This window comes from Equus caballus, chromosome 3 (assembly GCF_041296265.1).
Source record: "Equus caballus isolate H_3958 breed thoroughbred chromosome 3, TB-T2T, whole genome shotgun sequence".
In the NCBI taxonomy this organism is placed as follows: domain Eukaryota; kingdom Metazoa; phylum Chordata; class Mammalia; order Perissodactyla; family Equidae; genus Equus; species Equus caballus.
Window position 1 is genome coordinate 72,164,361 of NC_091686.1, and position 20,720 is coordinate 72,185,080.

General features: G+C 37.3%; 2 pseudogenes; both read left to right on the top strand.

Annotated features, from left to right (window-relative positions):
• Positions 1–200: 200 nt before the first annotated feature.
• Positions 201–17,318, top strand: LOC100067660 (UDP-glucuronosyltransferase 2B31-like; annotated as a pseudogene).
• Positions 17,319–18,996: 1,678 nt separating this feature from the next.
• On the top strand, positions 18,997–20,436 carry LOC100067640 (adenylyltransferase and sulfurtransferase MOCS3-like; annotated as a pseudogene).
• Positions 20,437–20,720: the final 284 nt, after the last annotated feature.

Here is a 20,720-nt window from a genome sequence, read left to right on the forward strand (position 1 = left end):
TTAAACACATGTATACAAGCAGTCGTCTCCCTGTTGCTTTTTCCATTTGCTAGCCAAATTCTCTGACTGTCTATAGCATCTATTTCCTTTGAGCTGTAGGAGTTATATTTTAACTTCTTCATTGATTTCTCCTTGAATATAAGCCTGAGCAATGGTACAAGGGATCAGCAATTTGAAAGGAAGCATTATGTACCACCAGGATGTCTCTGAAATGGATTTCACTTCTGCTGCTACAACAGAGTTGTTACTTTAGCCCTGGGAGGGCTGGAAATGTGCTGGTATGGCCCACAGAATACAGCCATTGGATCAATATGAAGACAATCCTGGATGAATTTGTCCAGAGAGGTCATGAAGTGAGTGTTCTGACATCTTCCGCTTCCATTCTTGTTGATCCTAACAAACCATCTGCTATTAAATTTGAGATTTATTCTGCATCTTAAACAAAACATGATTTTGAGGTTTTGTTCAAAAAGATAGTTGTTACCTGGACACATCTGACAAAAGATACATTTTGGACACATTTTTCACTAATGCAAGAACTCCTTTGGGAATTTTCTGATAGTGTTCAAAAGCTCTGTAATGATGCAGTTTTGAACAAGAAACTTCTAAGAAAACTACAAGAATCAAAGTTTGGTCTCATTTTTGCAGATTCCTTTGGACTGTGTAGTGATCTGATGGCTGAGCTACTAAAAATACCTTTAGTGTACAGTGTCCACTTCTCTCTAGGCTATACAACTGAAAAGTATAGTGGAGGACTTCCATTCCCACCATCTTATGTACCTGTTGATATGTCAGAATTAAGTGATCAAATGATGTTCATGGAGAGGGTAAAAAATATGATATATGTGCTTTAATTTGACTTCTGGTTCAAAATATTTAATGAGAAGATATGGGATCAGTTTTACAGTGAAGTACTAGGTAAGTCATGTTTTTAGGTGGCAGCTTGAAGTCCTAACTTTCCTAGTGCCTTGGAAAATTAGTTTTTATAAAGTCAGAGGAATTTGTCTTTTATAAGTGAAATGTTGAAAGAAAAATGCAAAATGATCTCTCAAACTCATAAATGTTATGGAAATGCTTAAATTATCTGGTCAATTAGAATCCCATGGTCCATTCCTAGTACAAGACCCTCCAGGAAATCATAAACTAAAAGTTGAAGCGCTGAGGAGTTCATTACGCAATTGCATATCAATCCTTGTGTATTTGTTTTCTTGTAAGAGGCTTTATGTCATAGAAGAGTTTTCAGTCCGGAGCAATATTGAGCAGAGATTTTTCATATATGCCTTGCTCCTGTCCATACATTGCCTCCCCTATTATCAACATCCTCCAGAGGAGAAGTAGGTTTGCTACAGTTGATGAAAGGATACTGACAAACCAGTATCATCTAAAGTCCATATTTTATATTAGGGTTCTGTCTTGGTGTTGTACATTCTTTGAGTTTGGACAAAATTATAATGTCACACGTCCACCATAAAAATATCATAAGCGTAGTTTCACTGCCCTAAAAATACTCTGCACTCAACCTAATCATCCTACACATCAAATTTACTATATTTTTTTATCATCTTCAATAAAAGTCATTAGAAATTTTACTGAATATCTTGATCAAAACAGACATATAGATTGAGGAGTAACATATTTCTAGCACAACACTGTGTGGAGCAATGAGAAATTGTTCTCCTTATTTAGCTGGGATTCATTTAAAGAAAAAACTTTTCTGACATATTACCTGAAAGAGTCCTTCACAAATGAAAGATATAATGGCTCTATCTCAAACAGGTGAACCTATGATTAGAGATTATAACGATTACACATTCCTTCACTAAGTACTTACAAAACATCTGCTTTAAAGGCCCAGAATTTTGTCAAAAGGTAGACATACAAGTTACCAGTCCATACTTTTTAAAAACAATCTGTCTCCATTAAAGATAAAATGAGCCAAAATTAAGGGTGAACACATCTATTTCCATACTTTATGAAAACTTTCCAGTTGTTTTTTGCAAAGACATTTATTTAATATGAAAATATTATTAAGCCACTTACATGAGCCAAATATCGGAGTGGCCATACTTTCAAAACCTTAGTTTACCTGGAAAATCTAGGATCAAGGGAATAGCTTGTTAAATTGTGAAAACTAGTTGGAGTGCTTCAGGGAAACATATTTCCAAGAACAGGGTAAGGTAAATTGATTGAGCAGTTGAAATCATTGTTTTTGTTTGCATAAATTAAATTTTGCAGCCACACAGAGTAAATAAATGCATGTTTAATACTTTGGTGGCTTAGGTTTAATAACTGTTTATGTTTGTGAATGCACTGACATGATGTTAGAGATGAAAGTCTCTTATGCATTGTAGTATATATATAAACACCATATATAAAACATGTATATTATAATATACACACACATAATAGTATTGTGAAACCACAGACACTTTTAAACATATTTGAGTCTGCCACTTCAAGCTCTTTACAGAAAATTACCTGGTATATTCACATTACAAAATTCTCATTTCCTTACTTTTATTTGCTATTTTCCCTTTAGGAAGAGCCACTAAATTATATGAGTTAATGAGGAATGCTGAAATGTGGCTCGTTCAAAACTATTGGGATTTTGAATTTTCTTGCCCATTCTTACCACATTTGCAATTTAGTGGAGGATATCACTGCAGACCTGCCAAACCCCTGCCTAAGGTGATCTACTCCTGTTTGTGTGGTTGGTTTACTTTGCATTTGCAATAGAAATGATTCTGTGTTCTTTATTTAGAATGTCTGATTACAGTGAGAGATATGGGAAGCTGCGTAAAGTAACCTACAAATTGGAAACTCATATATTTCAATACCATTACAAGACTCTGAATTTTATTATCATTGAAGAATAAAGTATTATCCCTGGAAGCCTTTAGGAATAAGCTCAGTTAAATTAAGGCCTCATTATTCAACACATAAGAAAGTATCAGTCACTCATTGAAAGATATTCTTGTTTTTGTCTTTTTCTGGCTGAGGAAGCTGTACCCTGAGCTAACATCTGCTGCCAATCTTCCTCTTTTTGCATGTGATTTGCCACCACAGCATGGCCACTGACAGTTGAGTGGTGTAGGTTCGTGCCCAGGAACCAAGCCCGGACCACCAAAGCAGAGTACGCCGAACGTAACCACTATGTCACCAGGTCTGGCCCTCAAAGAATATTCTTAAAGTGACTAGCATAGTTCAGAGATATGCTGGATATGCAGAGAAGCAGTGTAGACACAATTTTCCTACAGACACACTTAACATTCTACTTGGAAACATAGAATATAAGCATGTAATAAGAACTATGTGAAAAGTATTATAAGTAAAGACCACAATGCTAAAGAACATCCAGTGGGCATCATAGAACAACAACGATTAGAATCACAAAGTATACTCTTTATATTGGAAAGATTACCTCATTAATTTGCAGGGAGAAAAGATCTAATAATGAATTTAAAACAGAAGGACCAAACAAAAAAAAGGATGAGTATGCAGTTGTGACAAGCTATCCAGGAAATTATTGGGTTTTCTACATTTGCTTTTTGGGTATAAGAGTATACTGAGCCATAAGGAATATTCCAGTGTTGAAAATAATAAATCTATTGTAAAGTGGCAATACAAATCAGAATAATTTGGAAACAATTCCAAACAAGAGGATGATCAGCTCTCTGCTGCAGAAAGCCTGCTGTATCTCTCCCACTGTGGGCCAGCTGCTCCCTGGGGACCTCAAGGAGGTGATGAGGGCCCATCACTGTCAGTTACACATAGCATATTCAACTAGGGCATCCTTTTTACAATATGATTTCAAGGCAAAACGTGTCATACATAAAAGAAAACCAGAAATATGGGCACTCAAATAAATAATATACAGTATATTTCTGGAGTATAAATAGGAATCTTAGGGCAATTTCATGGAAAGTCCAAACAGTAATCAGAGTTGTCTCATGAGAGACATAATAGATGATTTTTTCTGCTTAGTTGGTTGCAGCAATCCTTTCAATATTGTTTGCTCTGCTGATGTTCTTTTTTGATGGAGCAAATTATTTCTTCACAGGAAATGGAAGAGTTCGCCCAGAGTTCTGGAGAAAATGGTATTGTGGTGCTACTCTGGGGTCAATGGTCAGTAACATGACAGAAGAAAGAGCCAATGTGATTGCATCAGCCCTTGCCCAGATTCCAGAAAAGGTTAGATAACGTACCATATAGTGGACAACGATTTAATGTATCTGTTAAATTTTGAAAAGGATCTGATTACAGAAATTTCCTGCATGAGAGGTAAACTACAATGTATTATCATAGATTCAATGTATCCCAAAAATGAGTTTAAAACAAAAGTATACATGGCAGTTTCCAACAGTACAGAGGGTGTTTTTGGTTGACAGATAATTTTGCAATTAACATTTGGATCCAATGTAAACACATTTAACAGATGCACTCTGAAGTTCTGGTATTATAATGACATTGTAATGATATTATAATGATATAATAATGATTTTATAATGATATAATAATGATATCATGATTATAATGGTATAATGATGCCATATCATCAAATTTTGCCATGTCATTTGCTCATTTTCCTTGCAGGATTTCCGAGGGCACTATATATGCTACAGATTATCAGAAAGGGGTTAAGGGCTGGCCCCTGGCATAGTGGTTAAGTTCAGATCGATCAGCTTCAGTGGCCTGAGTTTTTGGTTTTGGATCCTGGGTACGGACATACACCACTCATCACTCATCAGCCTTGGTGTGGTGGTGACCAACATACAAAATAGCTGAAGATTGGCACAGATACTAGCTCAGGACTAGTCTTCCTGAGCAAAAGACCAGAGAAGAAAGAAAGAAAGGAGATAAATTTTAACAGTAACATTAAGCAAGAAATGATAACAGTCTGAAAGCCATCCTGAAGTTTAGGCTTGCCAGGTAATCCAGGCCACTTTTACTTCCCCTCAATTTCAGAAAACGCCTATTCAATGTGATGTTCAGGGAGCTATACAAAGAAAAGATGGCCAAGGCTTACCAAGCTTCATTTAGGTACCAATCAAGACATGATAATTTAGAGAGAGAGAGAGAGAAAAAACAAGAAATAAAAGAAAGTGAAAAGCTGCCCGGGTGGAGTGGGCCCTGCTAAAGTTAGAAACACGAAAATATAGAAGAAAGGGTGGAGGTGGGTCAGCCCTTAAGTTGACCCTGTGTTTTACAAAATATGGATCTGCTAGGACCCTGCTCCTAAACCATCTGAATAATAACTCCTCTCAATTGAAGAAGGAGAAGGGAATCTAGCATAGGAAAGTTTGAGATGATCTGTTGTCAGTAAAATACGGTAGTAAATTATTCCTAATATATAGAATATACCTGGAGTCCCTGTGTATTTGTGAACTACTTTTGATTTTCCTAAATGATATAGCTTTCTGCTTATCACCTATGCTGATTTGCTGAGAACTGAAATTGCCTTAATACTCACTTAGCAAATAGATGTTAACCACTGGTAACTTAGAATCCAGCTTATAAGGATTCCTTAGCAATTCCAAAATCTGTAACTAATTTTGGTACTTGACTTGAAAATGGCTTGATATAAGAAACCATATTAATCAATGCTGTCCAAGTTTGGAGTGCCTCCTTAAAGTGTTAACAGTCAGTTGAATAAAATTTAGCACCATCACGATATTCAAGTTTTTTCAACAGCTATACTGTTATTTATGAAGTGCTAAGAAGCTCTTCTTTTCTACATTTAAAGAATTCTCAAACCTGGCAATAGTGTTATTATCTGGATTTTTGTAAAAGAATTACTACATGAAATTGTTCTTGGAAGTAGTGATATTGATAATTAGTAATTTAAAAGGAGCTAAATGTACTTACCAAGAAGAAATTATTTGTTATTAAAAATAAACTGTTACTAATCAGAATAATTCTGTTCTAACAATTTGATGGTTGCACACATTTCCCATTTGGCAAATCAAAAGATGTAAAACTCTAATGATGTAACTTATAGAACAAGTGCATATGAGCAAGTCACTTCTCCCAACACATAAAAAGAAATAAATAGACATATTAAATTTGGAAGCTGAGAGGTAGTATAATAAATAGTTAAAATAAATTATCAGATTATTCATAATTTGCCATTATTTTGCACTAAAATTAAAATGACTGCCTAAAAATATTTTATGTGCTTGAATTTGTTATTGCAAATTTCATTTGTCTAATCCAAGTGAGAAACATCATGATTGCAATGATAGGTGATTGAATGTAAAATAAGTGCATGGAGGATGAGAATTCCTATTATATCAGTGTTTATTGGTTGTAATTACTTAGCATTTCTTCTCCTCATTTCCTCATGTGTCATAATGATGAGGTTTAACTAGAGTCCTCTTAATCTATTTATATTCTAACATGCTATATCTTAGAATTTTGACTCATGGAATCAGGTATTTTCTTTAATCTAACAGGTTATATGGAGATTTAATGGTAAGAAACCCGACATCTTAGGGCCAAATACTCAGCTCTATAAGTGGATTCCCCAGAATGACCTTCTTGGTAAAATTCTGGAAAGCAAACACTCAGATGAGAATAACTCCAACCAGATCATAATAGTTGAGCAGGAAAAACAAACTATTGAAAACTTATTATTGAAAATCAAAAAATTAAAAATTAACTGTTTTGTATTTATTTCCCAGTCGGAGCGAGAAAGGATAAGTGTAACCTTTCCTTCTTCTGATTCTTGTGCCACCACCATCAACTTCCTGCTGCCTTGACAAGATACTTCTCAGACTGAGTCACTTAACTATTTCATTAAGAGAATATATTCTACTATACCCCTTCCCCACTTTTTTTCGGACCCTTTCTTTTTTTATCCAGCATGTTCCCTTTCAAATTTATCTACCTGGTAATCTTGTATTTATTCTTCACGTCTCAGGTCATACATTGATCTTCTATATAGCCTTCTCTTTTATCGAGAGCAGATTTAGATGTTTCTTCCTCTAAGCTCTGAAAGACATTTTAATGTCATTTCGTGTGTATAATAATCTGTTATCTAAAATACGAATCCTCTTTCAGCGTCTTATACTGCCCTAGTCTCATTCTATTCTACGACTTATACTTAATAGTTTGCCAAAATTCACCCAATCCTAAGTCATGCAAAAACCAAAGACTTTATAACTCATGGTGGAGCCAATGGCATCTATGAGTTGATCTACCATGGGATCCCTATGGTGGGAATTCCCTTCTTTGGGGATAAACCTGATAATGTTGCTCACACGAAGATCAAGGGAGCAGCTGTATGACAGGACCTCAGTACAATGTCAAGTACAGATTTGCTCAATGCACTGAAGACAGTCATTAATGACCCATCGTAAGTAATACAATTTTTTAATAAATAATATTTATAGATAGAATCTTTTCCCAATGATGAGTATGAGTTTCATCTCATTTTTAAGAGGCTAATTATGAAATTATTAACATGATTTAACAATTCTAAATTCTACTTTATTTTCACCCAGACATACATTTATTTCAAAGTTGTATCTTAACTCCATAGATTTAATAGGTAAGCAACTGGGGCAACAATTTTCTCCTCAAATAATGGAAAGTTACATAGGTTTGTAAGAAGGACACATTTTTTTAAATATGATAGAACCTGCGAAGGAAAGAATTATGAAAAAAATACCATGTCTTTCAACTCAGTAACTAACGTCTCTGAAACGGTAAACCTCTTTCTATCAAAACTTGATTTTATTTTTATTGTTTTAGCAGATTGTATAATGAGATATAATTTACATACTATAAAATTCACCATTAAAATTATAAAATTCAAATATATGTAGTATGTTTATGGAGTTATAAACCATCACAATATTATAAATTTAAGACATTATCTTCACCACAAAAAGAAATGTGACATTCCTTAGAAGTTACTTCCCATTCCCCCCTGCCCAAGTAACCATTAATCAACTTTCTGTCTCTGTAGATTAGTCCTTCTGGCCATTTCATATGCATGGAATCATACAATATATGGTCTTTTGCAACTGGCTTCTTTCAGATAGGCTAATGTTTTTCACCTTCTTCCCTGTTGTAGCTTTGTATTGCTGAGTAATATTCTATGATAAGGACATACCGTATTTTTATTTACCCATTCATAATTTCATGGATATTTTGGTTGTTCCACATTTGGTTATTATGAATATTGCTTTATATGCTTTTGTGTCAATATATATAAAGATATCAGTACTTACAGCAATTCTAAACAGAGTAAATCATTTAAAGACAAAAATTGTGAAAATGGATTTTAAAAAATACATTTATATACTATTTACAAGTCATCATTAAATAGAAGAGTACAAGAGAATTGTAAGTACAAAGATAAGATAGGACCTTTTTCAAAAATAGCCAAAGAAAGATGTATGGTATACTAACACCAGACACAGTAGACAAGAAACACTACTAAAATCAAAAAATAAATCCTTCATAATGATAAATAGGTTCAAAACAACACAAATTACTAATTTGTAACACCTACTAATAAATCCTCCAAATAAACAAAGTAAAAGTAGACAAAAAGCAAAAACAAGTGGGGAGGGTGTCAAGATGATGGCATAAGTGGACACTGAACTCATCTCCTCTCACAAAAAGAACCAAGTTACAACTATTTTTGGAAAAATTACCACTGAGAGACAACTGAAAAGTGCATAAAAAGAATTCCCACAACAAGGGACAGTCCTGATTGAGGTGGAAGAGGCAGAAATTCCTGTCTGGAGAGAGAAAAACCACCTTGGAGAGCCATGGAGCTTCATGGCAGGCTGGCTGGGAGCAATCCTATGGTTCACACCCTTCCCCGGAGGTGTGGGGGACCTGAGCATGGGAGTGGTACAAGTATAAGCATCCTTCGGACTCAGCACAACTGAGACGAGTCTCATAATGTCTGGCTTTGCTGGTTATTAACTTCAATGAAGAATACCCTTAGAAAAGCTCTCGGATATAAGTGGAAAAAGCCAACTCTTAAAGGTCTCATGCAGAAATTCACCCATTTCAGAAACAACCTAAAATCACCAGAAACAAACTGCATAGTCCTTTGGTAAAAATTAGACTCAGAAGCTAGGTTGTGGGTGCATTTTGTTGAGAGGTGAGACCTCTCTAGGGACTGAGACATTGGCAACAGCCATTATTGTGACCTAGTACAAGTGTGCTGACACAGAGGCTGACAGATGCCATTGGAGTTCATCCCCTGGAGTTTTAGCCCAGGGTCTGCCCCTCCCTGGCTAGATGGCAAATATAATTCAGCTCACCCAGGGCAAGCAGCCCTCCCTAGGGAATGGGCCCACCCCACAGCAAGCCCTCAGGCAACTTTTCCACCTGCATTGACTGGGTGTCTGGATCCTCTGCACTTACATGAGTGGATCTGCCTCTGTGGTGCCTGCCATGTGGGAGGGCCAGTGGAGAGTGTGGTGCTTGGGTGGAGTGTGAGGGGCCTCTGCAGTGGGACTACAGACTCCATTACAGGGAATCAGGAAGGGTGTACAGGCCAGGGCTGTGATGACAGTGGATGTGGACCTGTGGACCTTAGGGCTTATCACCAGCAGGAAAGCTGTGGTTCTCAAAAATTAAGACAGGGGATCTGCCCCAAATACCAATGCCTGAAACAACTAGGTACTCCAGTCCATAGGCCAGGCCCACTAAGCTGCAGTCTTGATAGAGCTGACAATAGCCTTGCAGGCAGGAGGCCTACAGCAATTGTAAGCCCCTGAGACTCACAACTGGCCATGCTGAGAGACTACTCACTTAACAGAAAAACTGCAACAGGAATATGTCATTAGTCCTTGCAGCAAACTGCGCTCAGGCTCCCCAAACTCAGTAAACTGACTCAAGGGTGTATAGCAGCCACACCCAGCTGAGGACTACAAACAGCTGGTCAAGGGGACAGCCTAGACTCCCTGGGCACATGCAGAAAGAGCAACACCACCACAACAGAAAGGCACACTTTGCTCACATGGGGGTCACTCTGGACCATCTGGAACTGATGATGACAGGAAAGCACACTGCGGGACCTTCTAAGGTGTCTCCTATATAAGACCACATCTCCAAGATCAAAAGATGTGGCTGACCCACTGAAAACACAGATATAAGCACAGAGAAAGAGGCAAAAGAAGGAGGCAAAGGAATACATTCTAAGTAAGGGAACAGGACAAAACACCAGAAAAAAGAACCAAATGAAAAGGAATAAACAATCGACCTGACAAAGCGTTCAAACAAAGTCTCACAAAGGTGTTCACTGATCTTGGGTGAAGAATGGATGAACACAGTGAGAACGTCAACAAAGACTTGGAAAATGTAAAATAGAACCAATCAGAAACGAAGAATGCAATACTTGAAAGGAAAAATTCAGTAGAGGGACTCAATAGCAGAGGAGATGCTACAGAAGACTGGATCAGTGAGCTGGATGAAAGACTAGAGGAAATCACCAAAGCTGAAAAGAAAAAAGAAGTAAAGAGAATAAGAATAGTCTCAGGGAACTCTGGGACTACATTAAGCACACTAACATCCATATTATCAGTGTCACAGAAGGAGTAGAGAGAGACAAAGGGCAGAGAATCTGTTTGAAGAAATAATAGCTGAAAACTTTCTTAACCTAAGGCAGGAAACAGACATCCAAGTACAGGAAGCACAGAGAACAGCCAATAAGATAACCCAAAAGAGGCCCACACCAAGACACATTACAAGTAAAATGTCAAGAACTACATATAAAGAGGAAATTCTAAAAGTCACAAGAGAAAGGCAACAGGTGATATACAAAGGAAACCCCATAAGGCTATAAGCTGACTTCTCAGTAGAAAACTTACAGACTTTACAGGCTAGAAGGGACTGGCATGAAACATTTAAAGTGCTGAAAGGAAAAAACCTACAGCCAAGAATACTCTACCTGGCCAGGTTATCATTCAGAATGGGAGGCAACATAAAGAATTTCCCAGAGAAGCAAATATTGAAGGAGTTTATCATCAAGAAACCACTTTCACAAGAAATACTGAAGGGACTTACTTAAGTGGGAAAGAGAAGATCACAAATAGGAAAAAGAATATTATCCAAATAAAGGCAATGAAGTCACTAGTAAAGGAAAAAATACAGTAGACATAGCAGATCAACCACCTTTGAAGATAAGATGAAGGTCAAAAGACAAAGGGACTAAAATTAACTTTTTCAATGATAAGAGGGCCATAGATACACATAAAGAAAATAAGAATTAGATGTGATATCAAAAACAAAGTGTGGGATAAGAGGAGCAAAAGAGTAGAACTTTTAGAAAGAGGTTAAACTAAAGAAACCATCAACTCAATATAGATTGTTATATACATAGATTATTATATATGAACCTCATTATAATCACAAACCAGAAACCCTTGATAAACACACATATTTAAGAGAAAGGAACCCAACAGAATACTAAAGAAAGCCTGAAACCACAAAGGAATAGAGCAAGACAAGAAGAGAGGAACCAAGAAGAACTACTGAAATAACCAGAAGAAAACTTACAAAATGGCAACAAGTACATATTTTTCCATAGATACTTTAAATGTCAATGGACTAAATGCTCCAATCAAAAGGGTGGCCGATTGGATTAAAAAAAGACCCATATATATGTTGCATGCAAGAGACATACTTCAAACCTAAAGACATTCACAAACTGGAAGTGAAAGGATGGAAAAAGATACTCCAAGAAAATGGCAATGAAAAGAAAGCTGGCGTAGCAACACTTATATCAGACAAAATAGACGTTAAAAGAAAAACTGTAACAAGAGACAAAGAAGGGCAGTACGTAATGATAAAGTGAACATTCAAGAAGAGGATATAACACTTGTAAATATCTACACACCCAACATAGGAGCACCTAAATATATAAAGCTATTATTAACAGACATAAAAGGAGAAATAGACAGAAACACAATACTAGTCAGGGACTTTAAGACTCCACTTGCACCAATGGATAGATCACGCAAATAGAACATCAATAAGGAAACATTGACCTTAACACTGGACTATGACAAAATAGACCAGATGGACTTAGTAGATATATATAGAACATTCCATTCAAAAGCCAGAGAATGCACACTACTTCCAAAGGCACATGAACATTCTCGAGGATTAATCACATATTAGGCCACAAAACAAGTCTCAATAAATTTAAGAAGATTGAAATAATACACAGCATCTTGTCAGACCACGAAGGTATAGAACTAGAGATCAACTACAGGAAGAAAATCAGAGAAGCCACAAATATGTAGAGATTAACCAAAGTGAGGGTGAACAATTATTGGGTCAATGAAGAAATCAAAAAATACTGGAGACAAATGAGAATGAAATTACAGCATGCCAAATAATGGGATACAGAAAAAGTAGTTGTAAGAGGGAAGTTTATAGCAATACAGGCCCACCTCAACACATAAAAAAAATCCAGAATATACAGTCTAGTACACCTTAAGAAACTGGAAAAAGAAGAACAAACAAAGCCCCAAATCGGTAGAAGGACGGAAATAATAAAAATCAGAGCAGAAATAAATCAGATAGAGACTAAGAAAACAATAGATCAATGAAACCAAGAAATAGTTCTTTAAAAAGATAAAGAAAATTGGCAAACCTTTAGCTAGACTTGCCAATAAAAACAGAGAGACGGCTCAAATAAATAAAATCAGAAATGAAAAAGGAGAAATTACAACAGACACCTCAGAAATACCAAAGATTATATGAAAATATTACGAAAAGCTATATGCCAACAAATTGGATAACCTAGAAGTAATGGATAAATTCTTAGAATCAGACAACCTTCCAAAACTGAATCAAGAAGAAGTAGAGACTTTGAGTAGACTGACCACCAGTAAGGAGATAGGAACAGTAATCAAAAACTTCCCTCAAAACAAAAGTCCAGGACCAGACGGCTTCCCTGGTGAATTCTTCCAAACATTCAAAGAAGATTAATACCTATCCTTCTCAAACTCTTCTAAAAATTTGAAGAGGAAGGGAAGATTTCTAACTCAATCTACGAAGCCAACATTACTCTGATACCAAAACCAGACAAGGACAACACAAAATATGAAAATTACAGGCCAATATCACTGAGGAACATTGATGCAAAAATCTGCAACAAAATGCAAGCAAACCAAATGCAACAATACATTAAAAAGATCATACACCAGGATCAAGTGGGATTTATTCCAGGGATGCAGGAATGGTTCAACATCTGCAAATCAATCAACATGATACACCACATTGCAAAATGAAGAAAAAAATCACATGATCACTTCCATAGATGCAGAGAAAGCATTTAACAAGATACAGCATCCATTGATGATAAAAACTCTCAATAAAATGGGTATAGAAGGAAAGCACCTCAAGATAATAAAGGCCACATATGACAAACCAACAGCTAATATCATTCTCAATGAAGAAAAACTGAAAGTTATCCCTCTAAGAACAGGAACCAGACAAGGATGACCACTTTCACCCCTCTTTCTTACAGAGTATTGTAAGACTTAGCCACAGCAAACTGGCAAGTAAAAGAAATAAAAGGAATTCAACAGAAAGGAAGAAGTGTTAACTGTCACTATTTGCAATTGACATGATTTCATATATAGAAAACCCTAAAGAATCCACTACACAACTTTTATAAATAATAAATGAATACAGTCAAGTTGCAGGATACAAAATCAACATACAAAAATCAGTTGCATTTCTATACACTAACAAGAAAGCAGCAGAAAGAGAAATTAAGAATACAATCCCATTTACTACTGCAACCAAATAGAATAAAATATCAAGGAATAAACTTAACCAAAGAGGCAAAAGATCTGTACACTGAATACTGTAAAACATTGTTCCAAGAAGTTGAAGAAGACACAAAGAAATGAAAAGATATTCCATTGCACTTGGATTGGAAGAATTATCATAATTAAAATGTCAATACTTCCTAAAGCAACATACAGATTCAATGCAATTCCTATAAGACTCCAACAACATTTTTCACAGAAACAGAACAAAGAATCCTAAAATTTATATGGAACGTGTGAAGACCCCAAATAGCCAAAGGAATCCTGAGAAAAAAGAACAAAGCTGGAGGTAGCACACTCCCTGATTTCAAAATATACTAAAAAGCTATTGTAACCTAAACATCGTGGTACTGGCACAAAAACAGAGACACAGATCTATGGAACAGAATCGAAAGCCCAGGAATAAACCCACACATCTGTGGACAGCTAATGTTCGACAAGGTCGCCAAGAACATACAATAGAGAAAGAAAAGTCTCTTCAATAAATGGTGTTGGGAAAACTGGACAGGCACATGGAAAAGAATGAAACTAGACCACTATCTTACACCATACACAAAACTTAACTCAAAAAAAATTAAAGATTTGAATGTGAGACCTGGAACCATTAAACTTTGAGAAGAAAACACAGGCAGTATGCTCTTTCACATCAATCTTAGCAGCGTATTTTCAAGTTCTATGTTAGACCAGGCAATCAAAACAATAAAAAAAAATAGACAAATGGGATTACATCTAACTAAAAAGCTTCTGCACAGCAAAAGAAAACACCAAAAACACAAAAGACAACCTAACAACTAGGAGAAGATATTTGCAAACCATATATCTGATAAGGGGTTAATATCCAAAATATATAAAGAACTCATACATCTCAACAACATAAAAAAACTAAGAACCCAATTAAAAGATGGGTATAAGATCTCAACAGACATTTCTACAAAGAAGATACACAGATGGCCAACAGGCACATGAAAAGACATTCAACATCACTAATTACAATGGAATTGCAGATCAAAACTACAATGTGATATCTTCTCACTTCCTTCAGAGTGGCTATAATTAACAACAGAACACAATAAGAGTTGGAGAGGATTTGGAGAGAAGGGAACCCTCATACACTGCTGATGGGAGTGCAAACTTGTACAGCCACTATGGAAAACAGTACAGAGACACCTCAAGAAAGTAAAAATAGATCTACGATATGATCTGGCTATTCCACCACTGGGTATTTATCCAAAGAACATGAAAACACAAAAGCATAAAGGTCTATGAACCCCTATGTTCATTGCAGCATTATTCACAATAGCCAAGACATGGAAGCAATTTAGGTGCCCATCAAGGGACGAATAGATAAAGAAGATGTCATAGATATACAGAATGGATTACCACCCAGCCATAAGAAAAAGTGAAATCTGGCCATTCAAGACAACATGGATGAACCCTGAGGGCATTATGCTAAGTGAAATAATTCAGGGGGAGAAATTCTAATAATGTATGATCTCACTCATGAGTAGATGACAAAAACAACGACAAACAAATACATAGAAAAGAGATTGGATTGCCGGTTACCAGAGGAGAAGGGGGCAGGGAGGAGGGTGAAAGGGGCGATTAGGCATGTGTGCGGTGATGGATTGTAATTAGTCTTTGGGTGGTGAACATGATGTAATCTACACAAACATCGAAATATATAATGATGGACACCTGAAATTTATATAATGTCTTAACCAGTTTTACCACAATAAAAAAAAATAGAAAATTTTAAAAATACACAAATCTATAGTCCTAATGGGATGTTTTTTAAGACTTTTTTCTATAATATAGTAAAACATGACAAAATAAATAAGTACATAAAATGTTTGAAGAATCTAATTTTAAAAAGCAAACTGTTTGATATATATAGTGTATGTATATATATACATATATATGAAATGATGGTGAAAACACATTTTTCAACAGCACATAGAATAATTAACGGAATGGACCATGCGTGCTGGGGCAAAACTAAGACTCAGTATTTGAAAATTTTCAGCTTATAAAGAGCATATTATCTGGCCAGACAAGAATTAAGTTAGAAATTATGAAAAAGAAAGAACTAAAAACCTCAATATATTTTGAATATTAATACATTTCTAAATAATTCAGAATCAAAAAAGAAATCATAATCATTCATGCACCATCTTCTCAGCAATTCCCTTTTAGGAATTACGCAACAGAAGTATATAAATATGTAAACCAAAACCCATTTAAAACAATATTTACATCAGCATTAGTAGAAATGACCAAAATATTATTACCAATCCACATGTCCGTGGATCGTTATGAAGAGAGAACCTGTGGTGTTGTCAGACATTGGATACTATACAGCAAAGGAATTCACCAGCAACTGCTGCAGAAAGGACAAAAACAAATGAATATTACCATCTGATGGCAATATACAAGCCAGAAAAAACAAACTATGATGTTAAAAATAATGATAGCAGTTAATTTGTAGAAGGAATTAGTGAGTAAAAAGGTCCGGAGAATGGGGAGCTTCTAGTAGCTTGTGGTATCTGATACCCATATGTAGGTGGTAGGTACAATTAATATCCACTTCAGGATTATTTTCTAGCTGATAGTGAAATTTTGAGCTCTTCACTTAGGATATGTGCATTTTTCTTCTGTATTTTACAAAATTTATTTAGAAAGCTAGAAATCAAATAGCAAAAAATGAAAAATATAGAAGAAATGCCCAGGGCTGCTATTATGGTGGCAAGGAAAAGCCTCTCTGAGATGTGACAGCGAAGTCAAAGCCTCCATCAGGAGTTAGAAGCAAGCTTTGGGGTGTTGCAGGGAAGAGTGCTCGAGGAGAGGGCCAGAGGAGACAGAAATTGCAAAGGCGCTAAGGTGGGAACACAGCTCAAGAAACCAATTCCTCTTCAGAAACTTCAAGACCATCATCCTAAAATTGCATTCATCTGGCTTACAGCCCTTAGAATGGCTCCTATCATTTATCTCTGTTAGAAAAGATTTAACTTTCCCACCTTATCTTCATCTTCAATTTTTAAAATATTAGTCATCAGAAAATTCCAAGTTCAAAACCAAACTGTCGACGAAGACGCCGAAAAAACACACTTCTGCAATAGTGTGACATTTATTTTGAAACTTAGGTATGGCACTCCAACAACCTTTCATGGGAATGATATGCTTAAGCAAATTAACGTCCTTTCAATATTGCTATCTTTGTGTTTCTCCTTTAGATGTAAAGACAATGCTATGAAATTATTAAGAATTCAACATGATCAGCCAATGAAGCCTTTAGATCAAGCAGTCTTCTGGATCGAGTTTGTCATGCGCCACAAAGGAGCCAAACACCTGCGGCCAGCCTCCCACGACCTCAACTGGTTCCAGTACCACTCTTTGGATGTGATTGGGTTCCTGCTGGCCTGTGTGGTAACTGCTGTATTTGCCATCTCAAAATGTCTGTTTTGTTGCTGGAAGTTTGCTAAAACAGGAAAGAAGGGAAAAACGGAGTAGTTGTATCTGAGGTCAGAAGCTGGGATGCCTCATAGATGGGACTCCCCCAGTTAATTCCAGCAATAAGTTGTGATGTAAAGATCCCTTCCTCTTATAACAAAACAACTTTTCAAAATTTAGATTATGAGGTCAAAATTTGTTTTCAAGTGATTTGTTGCCTGTCTAAGAATTAGAAATATGTCATGCCAAAGAGAAGAGGCAAAAATTAAACAAAAATAAAACTATACATGTATATTGATATTTATTATTCTAATACAAAAAGTTATAACAAAAGAAAATATTGAACTTAATTGTGTTTCAAACATTACATATGGACACAAGAGCATTAAGCGGTGTAGTGGCAATATCAATTTATTGTGCAAATACTCAGGATATTTTCACTTAATATTGGTGCAGATTTTGTAATTTTATCTTTGGATAAAGAAACTACTCAATAATTAGAATTGCGTAAAATTATTCACCCTTCTATTTCCTTTAAGAGACAATTAATGCTGTTCAGTTTTTACTGTGCATCCAGCCTCAGCATCACTCCTTGCCTAAAGACATGGCAAGTTGCTTGCCTTCATCCAGTTTAACTCCTTTATCAGTCGAATATACGTGGATTTAGAAATATAACAGCTTCTACCTGCTTCCTGTTATACAAATGAGCTATTAGAAAGACTTTGGTTTCACTAGCTTCTTCTCTTTACCTCACAGCCCGTTAAAAAGATTCGCCTGGTTGCTTTCACTGTCATTTTAGCCTTTGATAGTGGATATAAGGTCCAAACTGTAGGTTTGATAATACAGAACCTGTACTCTAAAGGAATTCTGGAATTTTCATTCTCTCCAAATGTATGTGTACATATATCTATAGATACATATAGTTATGTTTATAGATCTATGTCCACTCTTCAAAACAAGGCACAACATCACTCAGTTACTTACCGATATGGTGAGCAATTCAATGTGTTTGTTGAAGGCAGTTTGAAACAATGATTCTTATTCTATACAACCACACTAGATCAGCATGTCTCATTCCTTCTCTCTTTCCTCAGAAGCCTATTGTTTCATCCTTCTCATTAACCTAATATGGAATCATTAAATCATTTGGCATGACAAAAAAAGAATACAATCACCAATTTATTTTAGGCACAGCCACACTATGACTGATCAGAATCAACAACAAGGCAAAGTACACAAAAATTATGCAAAGTTTTGAGAATATGTAAATCAAACCACAAGGATGTTCAAGGCCTTCCTGAAACATACACATCAGGGAATCACTTTAGGACACCAGCAGACCATGAGACAGAAACATACCTATCTTTACTGGTCAAGAAGCCCATCATCAAAGTCTCACAACAAACATTCTCCAGCATCAGGCATGAATTTATTTTAAAAACGCTCTGAAACTTTGTAGCTAGGAGATCTACAGGAAGAGTTCACCACAGGTATTTCCATATGACTCATCTAGATAATTGACACATTTTTATAGAAATTAAATAGTGCCATGGTAGATAAAATTATTAAATCATGCATACAGGCTTAATTTTCCTCAAATCTATTCTGTGTCACACGTAACAGATAAAGGTTGGTAATCATTGTACAGGGAGAAATATCACAATCAACAAACAGAAAGACAAACAGTCCAATATGAAAATAGATGGAGCATGTGAACAGGCAACTCACTGGAGTAAAAATGGTCACTAACATACAAATGATCGCAAAAGGCACTGATTCTGGGAGAATGTAAATTCAGTCCATAAATCGTTTCCCCTGAAAGATATATCAAACGTAACAATCTGAGAGGACAAGGAACACCATTGCTGCCAGGGAGGAAGTCCTGGCATTGCAGGCTGAAGGCGCCCAGCATGAAGAGGAGCTGAACTCCCTGAAGCAGAGGCTAGTGGCGGCTCTTCTGGAGGAGCAGGAGCCACAGCAGCTGGTTGTGGTGTCACCCTGCCCCGAAAGGCCGCTCTGTCCAGAGATGAGATTATATGCAGAGCCGGCAGACAGTCCTGCCTGCGCTGGGCGTGCCCGGACAGCAATGCCTGCAGACCACATCCATACTGGTCGTGGGCTGTGGTGGGCATGGTGCCAGCTGGTGTAGCCGCCTTGGCCTTGTGAACCACGACCTATTAGAAATGAGCAAGTTGGCCCGCCAAGTGCTGCATGCAGAGGCACTGGCATGGCAGCCCAAGGTGTTTTGGGCACAGCCTGGCCGTGCTACCTTGATTCGTCCCTGGGTTGCCTGTGCTACTTTCATACGCTCACAGCACCCAGGGTTCTGGACCTACTCCGCCACTGTCACTTGGCTGATTACTGGGAAAGCGTGCCCACTCACTACCTGGCTAACGACTCCTCTGTGCTGGCCAGCTGGCCCCTCGTATTGGCCAGTGCCCTGTGCTCCCAGGGCCAAATTGACGGCAGGCCTGGCCTTCACGGCCTTCTCTCCAACCACTCCCAGCTGAGATGGTGATCAACTGCACAGATGGCAAGGTGCTCGGTGTAGTAACTGGAATCCTGAGCTGCCTGCAAAGGTGGAAGTGTTGAAGATTGCTACAGGACCGGGTCTTTGTTACAGCGACAGCCTGCTGCTCTTTGATGCCTTCGGAGGACTGTCCGCTGTATTATGCTGAGAAGCCAGAGACCTCCCTGTCCAGATTGCAGAGGGCAGAATCACTGTCACTACGTGCAGGACTAGTGGCTCCTGGTCACCAATACGTGCTGCCCAGTACATTTGCTGAGCCCAGAGGAGTGTGTTTTCTCAGTGATTTTAAATGAGCTCTAGATTCTGGATCACCCTACCTGTTCCTGACATCAGGCTAAAGGGAATGTGCACATCAGGCCTCAAGTGAACCTGGACATCTGCTGTGTGCCTCATGCCCTATACATCCCTTTGAAATATTTGGAACGAAGGGATACAGAGAGCCTGAAACTCTTAAGACAGACTATACAGAAAGGGAAGCAGGGCACACAGAAGTGGCAGCTCTCCCCACTAAGTGATTTGCAATCCAGGCAGTGACTCCCAGAAAGCATGAAGATCCTGCAGTCATTGACAGCAGCCCAAGTCATAGTCTCTTTAACACTCCAGGATGTTGTGGAGGGCCTCATGCCAAAACAGATGGCACATTTCTGAAGTACTGATGTGGCTGGTATAAGCTGGTATAATCTGGCAAGAAAAAGTGTGGATTGTCATATAATGCACAGCTTTTTTATTGGGTAAGGAGGAAAAAAAGCAGGGCAGAGGCAGCCCAGTGGTGCAGCGGTTATGTGACCACATTCCGCTTCTCCATGGCCCGGGGTTTGCCTGTTCAAATCCCGGGTGCAGACATTGCACCAGTTGGCACAGCACACTGTGGTAGGCATCCCATGTATAAAGTAGAGGAAGATGGGCATGGACATTACCTGACGGGCAGTCTT